Genomic DNA, 10,069 nt, shown 5'->3' with positions numbered 1-10,069 from the left:
TTAGGGGGTGGTCATGAAGCTCCTTTTCGCTCTAGGACGCATAGTTTAGGAGATATGAGCAAAACAAGTTTTTCATATAAAAATTTAAATTTTTTCAGGATTTGGAAGGAATTTTCGATTTTTTGGGGGTGGTCATGAATTAAGCTCCTTTTCGCTCTAGGACGCATAGTTTAGGAGATATGAGCAAAACAAGTTTTTCATATAAAAATTTCAATTTTTTCAGGATTTGGAAGGAATTTTCGATTTTTTTGGGGTGATCATGAATTAAGCTCCTTTTCGCTCTAGGACGCATAGTTTAGGAGATATGAGCAAAACAAGTTTTTCATATAAAAATTTAAATTTTTTCAGGATTTGGAAGGAATTTTCGATTTTTTTGGGGTGATCATGAATTAAGCTCCTTTTCGCTCTAGGACGCATAGTTTAGGAGATATGAGCAAAACAAGTTTTTCATATAAAAATTTCAATTTTTTCAGGATTTGGATGGAATTTTCGATTTTTTGGGGGTGGTCATGAATTAAGCTCCTTTTCACTCTAGGACGCATAGTTTAGGAGATATGAGCAAAACAAGTTTTTCATATAAAAATTTAAATTTTTTCAGGATTTGGATGGAATTTTCGATTTTTTGGGGGTGGTCATGAATTAAGCTCCTTTTCGCTCTAGGGCGCATAGTTTAGGAGATATGAGCAAAACAAGTTTTTCATATAAAAATTTCAATTTTTTCAGGATTTGGAAGAAATTTTCGATTTTTTGGGGGTGGTCATGAATTAAGCTCCTTTTCGCTCTAGGACGCATAGTTTAGGAGATATGAGCAAAACAAGTTTTTCATATAAAAATTTAAATTTTTTCAGGATTTGGATGGAATTTTCGATTTTTTTGGGGGTGGGCACGAATTTTCGATTTTTTGGGGGTGGGCATGAATTATGCTCTTTTTCGCTCTAGGACGCATAGTTTAGGAGATATGAGCAAAACAAGTTTTTCATATAAAAATTTAAATTTTTTCAGGATTTGGATGGAATTTTCGATTTTTTGGGGGTGGTCATGAATTAAGCTCCTTTTCGCTCTAGGACGCATAATTTAGGAGATATGAGCAAAACAAGTTTTTCATATAAAAATTTCAATTTTTTCAGGATTTGGAAGGAATTTTCGATTTTTTGGGGGTGGTCATGAATTAAGCTCCTTTTCGCTCTAGGACGCATAGTTTAGGAGATATGAGCAAAACAAGTTTTTCATATAAAAATTTAAATTTGTTCAGGATTTGGATGGAATTTTCGATTTTTTGGGGGTGGGCATGAATTATGCTCTTTTTCGCTCTAGGACGCATAGTTTAGGAGATATGAGCAAAACAAGTTTTTCATATAAAAATTTCAATTTTTTCAGGATTTGGATGGAATTTTCGATTTTTTTTGGGGGTGGGCATGAATTTTCGATTTTTTGGGGGTGGCATGAATTATGCTCTTTTTCGCTCTAGGACGCATAGTTTAGGAGATATGAGCAAAACAAGTTTTTCATATAAAAATTTCAATTTTTTCAGGATTGGAAGGAATTTTCGATTTTTTGGGGGTGGTCATGAATTAAGCTCCTTTTCGCTCTAGGACGCATAGTTTAGGAGATATGAGCAAAACAAGTTTTTCATATAAAAAATTAAATTTTTTCAGGATTTGGATGGAATTTTCGATTTTTTGGGGGTGGTCATGAATTAAGCTCCTTTTCGCTCTAGGACGCATAGTTTAGGAGATATGAGCAAAACAAGTTTTTCATATAAACATTTCAAATTTTTCAGGATTTGGATGGAATTTTATATTTTTTGGGGGTGGTCATGAATTAAGCTCCTTTTCGCTCTAGGACGCATAGTTTAGGAGATATGAGCAAAACAAGTTTTTCATATAAAAAATTAAATTTTTTCAGGATTGGAAGGAATTTTCGATTTTTTGGGGGTGGTCATGAATTAAGCTCCTTTTCGCTCTAGGACGCATAGTTTAGGAGATATGAGCAAAACAAGTTTTTCATATAAAAATTTCAATTTTTTCAGGATTGGAAGGAATTTTCGATTTTTTGGGGGTGGTCATGAATTAAGCTCCTTTTCGCTCTAGGACGCATAGTTTAGGAGATATGAGCAAAACAAGTTTTTCATATAAAAATTTCAATTTTTTCAGGATTGGAAGGAATTTTCGATTTGTTGGGGGTGGTCATGAATTAAGCTCCTTTTCGCTCTAGGACGCATAGTTTAGGAGATATGAGCAAAACAAGTTTTTCATATAAAAATTTAAATTTTTTCAGGATTTGGAAGGAATTTTCGATTTTTTGGGGGTGGTCATGAATTAAGCTCCTTTTCGCTCTAGGACGCATAGTTTAGGAGATATGAGCAAAACAAGTTTTTCATATAAAAAATTAAATTTTTTCAGGATTTGGATGGAATTTTCGATTTTTTTGGGGGTGGTCATGAATTAAGCTCCTTTTCGCTCTAGGACGCATAGTTTAGGAGATATGAGCAAAACAAGTTTTTCATATAAAAATTTCAATTTTTTCAGGATTGGAAGGAATTTTCGATTTTTTGGGGGTGGTCATGAATTAAGCTCCTTTTCGCTCTAGGACGCATAGTTTAGGAGATATGAGCAAAACAAGTTTTTCATATAAAAATTTCAATTTTTTCAGGATTGGAAGGAATTTTCGATTTGTTGGGGGTGGTCATGAATTAAGCTCCTTTTCGCTCTAGGACGCATAGTTTAGGAGATATGAGCAAAACAAGTTTTTCATATAAAAATTTAAATTTTTTTCAGGATTTGGAAGGAATTTTCGATTTCTTGGGGGTGGTCATGAATTAAGCTCCTTTTCGCTCTAGGACGCATAGTTTAGGAGATATGAGCAAAACAAGTTTTTCATATAAAAAATTAAATTTTTTCAGGATTTGGATGGAATTTTCGATTTTTTGGGGGTGGTCATGAATTAAGCTCCTTTTCGCTCTAGGACGCATAGTTTAGGAGATATGAGCAAAACAAGTTTTTCATATAAACATTTCAATTTTTTCAGGATTTGGATGGAATTTTCGATTTTTTGGGGGTGGTCATGAATTAAGCTCCTTTTCGCTCTAGGACGCATAGTTTAGGAGATATGAGCAAAACAAGTTTTTCATATAAAAAATTAAATTTTTTCAGGATTTGGATGGAATTTTCGATTTTTTGGGGGTGGTCATGAATTAAGCTCCTTTTCGCTCTAGGACGCATAGTTTAGGAGATATGAGCAAAACAAGTTTTTCATATAAACATTTCAAATTTTTCAGGATTTGGATGGAATTTTATATTTTTTGGGGGTGGTCATGAATTTTATATTTTTTGGGGGTGGTCATGAATTAAGCTCCTTTTCGCTCTAGGACGCATAGTTTAGGAGATATGAGCAAAACAAGTTTTTCATATAAAAAATTAAATTTTTTCAGGATTGGAAGGAATTTTCGATTTGTTGGGGGTGGTCATGAATTAAGCTCCTTTTCGCTCTAGGACGCATAGTTTAGGAGATATGAGCAAAACAAGTTTTTCATATAAAAATTTAAATTTTTTCAGGATTTGGAAGGAATTTTCGATTTTTTGGGGGTGGTCATGAATTAAGCTCCTTTTCGCTCTAGGACGCATAGTTTAGGAGATATGAGCAAAACAAGTTTTTCATATAAAAATTTAAATTTTTTCAGGATTTGGAAGGAATTTTCGATTTTTTGGGGGTGGTCATGAATTAAGCTCCTTTTCGCTCTAGGACGCATAGTTTAGGAGATATGAGCAAAACAAGTTTTTCATATAAAAAATTAAATTTTTTCAGGATTTGGATGGAATTTTCGATTTTTTGGGGGTGGTCATGAATTAAGCTCCTTTTCGCTCTAGGACGCATAGTTTAGGAGATATGAGCAAAACAAGTTTTTCATATAAACATTTCAATTTTTTCAGGATTTGGATGGAATTTTCGATTTTTTGGGGGTGGTCATGAATTAAGCTCCTTTTCGCTCTAGGACGCATAGTTTAGGAGATATGAGCAAAACAAGTTTTTCATATAAAAATTTAAATTTTTTCAGGATTTGGAAGGAATTTTCGATTTTTTGGGGGTGGTCATGAATTAAGCTCCTTTTCGCTCTAGGACGCATAGTTTAGGAGATATGAGAAAAACAAGTTTTTCATATAAAAATTTCAATTTTTTCAGGATTTGGATGGAATTTTCGATTTTTTGGGGGTGGTCATGAATTAAGCTCCTTTTCGCTCTAGGACGCATAGTTTAGGAGATATGAGCAAAACAAGTTTTTCATATAAAAATTTAAATTTTTTCAGGGTTTGGATGGAATTTTCGATTTTTTGGGGGTGGTCATGAATTAAGCTCCTTTTCGCTCTAGGACGCATAGTTTAGGAGATATGAGCAAAACAAGTTTTTCATATAAAAATTTAAATTTTTTCAGGATTTGGATGGAATTTTCGATTTTTTGGGGGTGGTCATGAATTAAGCTCCTTTTCACTCTAGGACGCATAGTTTAGGAGATATGAGCAAAACAAGTTTTTCATATAAAAATTTAAATTTTTTCAGGATTTGGAAGGAATTTTCGATTTTTTGGGGGTGGTCATGAATTAAGCTCCTTTTCGCTCTAGGACGCATAGTTTAGGAGATATGAGCAAAACAAGTTTTTCATATAAAAAATTAAATTTTTTCAGGATTTGGAAGGAATTTTCGATTTTTTGGGGGTGGTCATGAATTAAGCTCTTTTTCGCTCTAGGACGCATAGTTTAGGAGATATGAGCAAAACAAGTTTTTCATATAAAAATTTCAATTTTTTCAGGATTTGGATGGAATTTTCGATTTTTTGGGGGTGGTCATGAATTAAGCTCCTTTTCGCTCTAGGACGCATAGTTTAGGAGATATGAGCAAAATAAGTTTTTCATATAAAAATTTAAATTTTTTCAGGATTTGGATGGAATTTTCGATTTTTTGGGGGTGGTCATGAATTAAGCTCCTTTTCGCTCTAGGACGCATAGTTTAGGAGATATGAGCAAAACAAGTTTTTCATATAAAAATTTAAATTTTTTCAGGATTTGGAAGGAATTTTCGATTTTTTGGGGGTGGTCATGAATTAAGCTCCTTTTCGCTCTAGGACGCATAGTTTAGGAGATATGAGCAAAACAAGTTTTTCATATAAAAATTTCAATTTTTTCAGGATTTGGATGGAATTTTCGATTTTTTAGGGGTGGTCATGAATTAAGCTCCTTTTCGCTCTAGGACGCATAGTTTAGGAGATATGAGCAAAACAAGTTTTTCATATAAAAAATTTGGAAGGAATTTTCGATTTTTTGGGGGTGGTCATGAATTAAGCTCCTTTTCGCTCTAGGACGCATAGTTTAGGAGATATGAGCAAAACAAGTTTTTCTTATAAAAAAATCAATTTTTTCAGGATTTGGATGGAATTTTCGATTTTTTGGGGGTGGTCATGAATTAAGCTCCTTTTCGCTCTAGGACGCATAGTTTAGGAGATATGAGCAAAACAAGTTTTTCATATAAAAATTTAATTTTTTTCAGGATTTGGATGGAATTTTCGATTTTTTGGGGGTGGTCATGAATTAAGCTCCTTTTCGCTCTAGGACGCATAGTTTAGGAGATATGAGCAAAACAAGTTTTTCATATAAAAATTTAAATTTTTTCAGGATTTGGATGGAATTTTCGATTTTTTGGGGGTGGTCATGAATTAAGCTCCTTTTCGCTCTAGGACGCATAGTTTAGGAGATATGAGCAAAACAAGTTTTTCATATAAAAATTTCAATTTTTTCAGGATTTGGAAGGAATTTTCGATTTTTTGGGGGTGTTCATGAATTAAGCTCCTTTTCGCTCTAGGACGCATAGTTTAGGAGATATGAGCAAAACAAGTTTTTCATATAAAAATTTAAATTTTTTCAGGATTTGGAAGGACGCATAGTTTAGGAGATATGAGCAAAACAAGTTTTTCATATAAAAAATTAATTTTTTCAGGATTTGGAAGGAATTTTCGATTTTTTGGGGGTGGTCATGAATTAAGCTCCTTTTCGCTCTAGGACGCATAGTTTAGGAGATATGAGCAAAACAAGTTTTTCATATAAAAATTTCAATTTTTTCAGGATTTGGATGGAATTTTCGATTTTTTGGGGGTGGTCATGAATTAAGCTCCTTTTCGCTCTAGGACGCATAGTTTAGGAGATATGAGCAAAACAAGTTTTTCATATAAAAATTTCAATTTTTTCAGGATTTGGAAGGAATTTTCGACTTTTTGGGGGTGGTCATGAATTAAGCTCCTTTTCGCTCTAGGACGCATAGTTTAGGAGATATGAGCAAAACAAGTTTTTCATATAAAAATTTAAATTTTTTCAGGATTTGGATGGAATTTTCGATTTTTTTGGGGGTGGGCATGAATTTTCGATTTTTTGGGGGTGGGCATGAATTATGCTCTTTTTCGCTCTAGGACGCATAGTTTAGGAGATATGAGCAAAACAAGTTTTTCATATAAAAATTTAAATTTTTTCAGGATTGGAAGGAATTTTCGATTTTTTGGGGGTGGTCATGAATCAAGCTTTAGGAGATATGAGCAAAACAAGTTTTTCATATAAAAATTTAAATTTTTTCAGGATTTGGATGGAATGTTCGATTTTTTGGGGGTGAGCATGAATTATGCTCTTTTTCGCTCTAGGACGCATAGTTTAGGAGATATGAGCAAAACAAGTTTTTCATATAAAAATTTCAATTTTTTCAGGATTTGGAAGGAATTTTCGATTTTTTGGGGGTGGTCATGAATTAAGCTCCTTTTCGCTCTAGGACGCATAGTTTAGGAGATATGAGCAAAACAAGTTTTTCATATAAAAATTTCAATTTTTTCAGGATTTGGAAGGAATTTTCGATTTTGTGGGGGTGGTCATGAATTAAGCTCCTTTTCGCTCTAGGACGCATAGTTTAGGAGATATGAGCAACACAAGTTTTTCATATAAAAATTTAAAATTTTTCAGGATTTGGATGGAATTTTCGATTTTTTTGGGGGTGGTCATGAATTAAGCTCCTTTTCGCTCTAGGACGCATAGTTTAGGAGATATGAGCAAAACAAGTTTTTCATATAAAAATTTCAATTTTTTCAGGATTTGGAAGGAATTTTCGATTTTTTGGGGGTGGTCATGAATTAAGCTCCTTTTCGCTCTAGGACGCATAGTTTAGGAGATGCATAGTTTAGGAGATATGAGCAAAACAAGTTTTTCATATAAAAATTTAAATTTTTTCAGGATTTGGAAGGAATTTTCGATTTTGTGGGGGTGGTCATGAATTAAGCTCCTTTTCGCTCTAGGACGCATAGTTTAGGAGATATGAGCAACACAAGTTTTTCATATAAAAATTTAAAATTTTTCAGGATTTGGATGGATTTTTCGATTTTTTTGGGGGTGGTCATGAATTAAGCTCCTTTTCGCTCTAGGACGCATAGTTTAGGAGATATGAGCAAAACAAGTTTTTCATATAAAAATTTCAATTTTTTCAGGATTTGGAAGGAATTTTCGATTTTTTGGGGGTGGTCATGAATTAAGCTCCTTTTCGCTCTAGGACGCATAGTTTAGGAGATATGAGCAAAACAAGTTTTTCATATAAAAATTTCAATTTTTTCAGGATTGGAAGGAATTTTCGATTTTTTGGGGGTGGTCATGAATCAAGCTTTAGGAGATATGAGCAAAACAAGTTTTTCATATAAAAATTTAAATTTTTTCAGGATTTGGATGGAATGTTCGATTTTTTGGGGGTGAGCATGAATTATGCTCTTTTTCGCTCTAGGACGCATAGTTTAGGAGATATGAGCAAAACAAGTTTTTCATATAAAAATTTCATTTTTTTCAGGATTTGGAAGGAATTTTCGATTTTTTGGGGGTGGTCATGAATTAAGCTCCTTTTCGCTCTAGGACGCATAGTTTAGGAGATATGAGCAAAACAAGTTTTTCATATAAAAATTTAAATTTTTTCAGGATTTGGAAGGAATTTTCGATTTTGTGGGGGTGGTCATGAATTAAGCTCCTTTTCGCTCTAGGACGCATAGTTTAGGAGATATGAGCAAAACAAGTTTTTCATATAAAAATTTCAATTTATTCAGGATTTGGTAGGAATTTTCGATTTTTTGGGGGTGGTCATGAATTAAGCTCCTTTTCGCTCTAGGACGCATAGTTTAGGAGATATGAGCAAAACAATTTTCATTTAAAAATTTAATTTTTTTCAGGATTTGGATGGAATTTTCGATTTTTTGGGGGTGGTCATGAATTAAGCTCCTTTTCGCTCTAGGACGCATAGTTTAGGAGATATGAGCAAAACAAGTTTTTCATATAAAAATTTCAATTTTTTCAGGATTGGAAGGAATTTTCGATTTTTTGGGGGTGGTCATGAATTAAGCTCCTTTTCGCTCTAGGACGCATAATTTAGGAGATATGAGCAAAACAAGTTTTTCATATAAAAATTTCAATTTTTTCAGGATTTGGAAGGAATTTTCGATTTTTTGGGGTGGTCATGAATTAAGCTCCTTTTCGCTCTAGGACGCATAGTTTAGGAGATATGAGCAAAACAAGTTTTTCATATAAAAATTTAATTTTTTTCAGGATTTGGATGGAATTTTCGATTTTTTGGGGGTGGTCATGAATTAAGCTCCTTTTCGCTCTAGGACGCATAGTTTAGGAGATATGAGCAAAACAAGTTTTTCATATAAAAATTTTAATTTTTTCAGGATTTGGAAGGAATTTTCGATTTTTTGGGGGTGGTCATGAATTAAGCTCCTTTTCGCTCTAGGACGCATAGTTTAGGAGATATGAGCAAAACAAGTTTTTCATATAAAAATTTAAATTTTTTCAGGATTTGGATGGAATTATCGATTTTTTGGGGGTGGTCATGAATTAAGCTCCTTTTCGCTCTAGGACGCATAGTTTAGGAGATATGAGCAAAACAAGTTTTTCATATAAAAATTTCAATTTTTTCAGGATTGGAAGGAATTTTCGATTTTTTGGGGGTGGTCATGAATTAAGCTCCTTTTCGCTCTAGGACGCATAGTTTAGGAGATATGAGCAAAACAAGTTTTTCATATAAAAATTTAATTGGAAGGAATTTTCGATTTTTTGGGGGTGGTCATGAATTAAGCTCCTTTTCGCTCTAGGACGCATAGTTTAGGAGATATGAGCAAAACAAGTTTTTCATATAAAAATTTCAATTTTTTCAGGATTTGGATGGAATTTTCGATTTTTTGGGGGTGGTCATGAATTAAGCTCCTTTTCGCTCTAGGACGTATAGATTAGGAGATATGAGCAAAACACATTTTTCATATAAAAATTTAAAGTTTTTCAGGATTTGGAAGGAATTTTCGATTTTTTGGGGGTGGTCATGAATTAAGCTCCTTTTCGCTCTAGGACGCATAGTTTAGGAGATATGAGCAAAACAAATTTTTCATATAAAAATTTCAATTTTTTCAGGATTTGGAAGGAATTTTCGATTTTTTGGGGGTGGTCATGAATTAAGCTCCTTTTCGCTCTAGGACGCATAGTTTAGGAGATATGAGCAAAACAAGTTTTTCATATAAAAATTTAAAATTTTTCAGGATTTGGATGGAATTTTCGATTTTTTTGGGGGTGGGCATGAATTTTCGATTTTTTGGGGGTGGGCATGAATTATGCTCTTTTTCGCTCTAGGACGCATAGTTTAGGAGATATGAGCAAAACAAGTTTTTCATATAAAAATTTCAATTTTTTCAGGATTGGAAGGAATTTTCGATTTTTTGGGGGTGGTCATGAATCAAGCTTTAGGAGATATGAGCAAAACAAGTTTTTCATATAAAAATTTCAATTTATTCAGGATTTGGTAGGAATTTTCGATTTTTTGGGGGTGGTCATGAATTAAGCTCCTTTTCGCTCTAGGACGCATAGTTTAGGAGATATGAGCAAAACAAGTTTTTCATATAAAAAATTAAATTTTTTCAGGATTTGGATGGAATTTTCGATTTTTTGGGGATGGTCATGAATTAAGCTCCTTTTCGCTCTAGGACGCATAGTTTAGGAGATATGAGCAAAACAAGTTTTTC

The sequence above is a fragment of the Haematobia irritans genome, chromosome 3 (assembly GCF_050003625.1).
Source record: "Haematobia irritans isolate KBUSLIRL chromosome 3, ASM5000362v1, whole genome shotgun sequence".
In the NCBI taxonomy this organism is placed as follows: domain Eukaryota; kingdom Metazoa; phylum Arthropoda; class Insecta; order Diptera; family Muscidae; genus Haematobia; species Haematobia irritans.
This window is presented reverse-complemented; position numbering follows the sequence as displayed.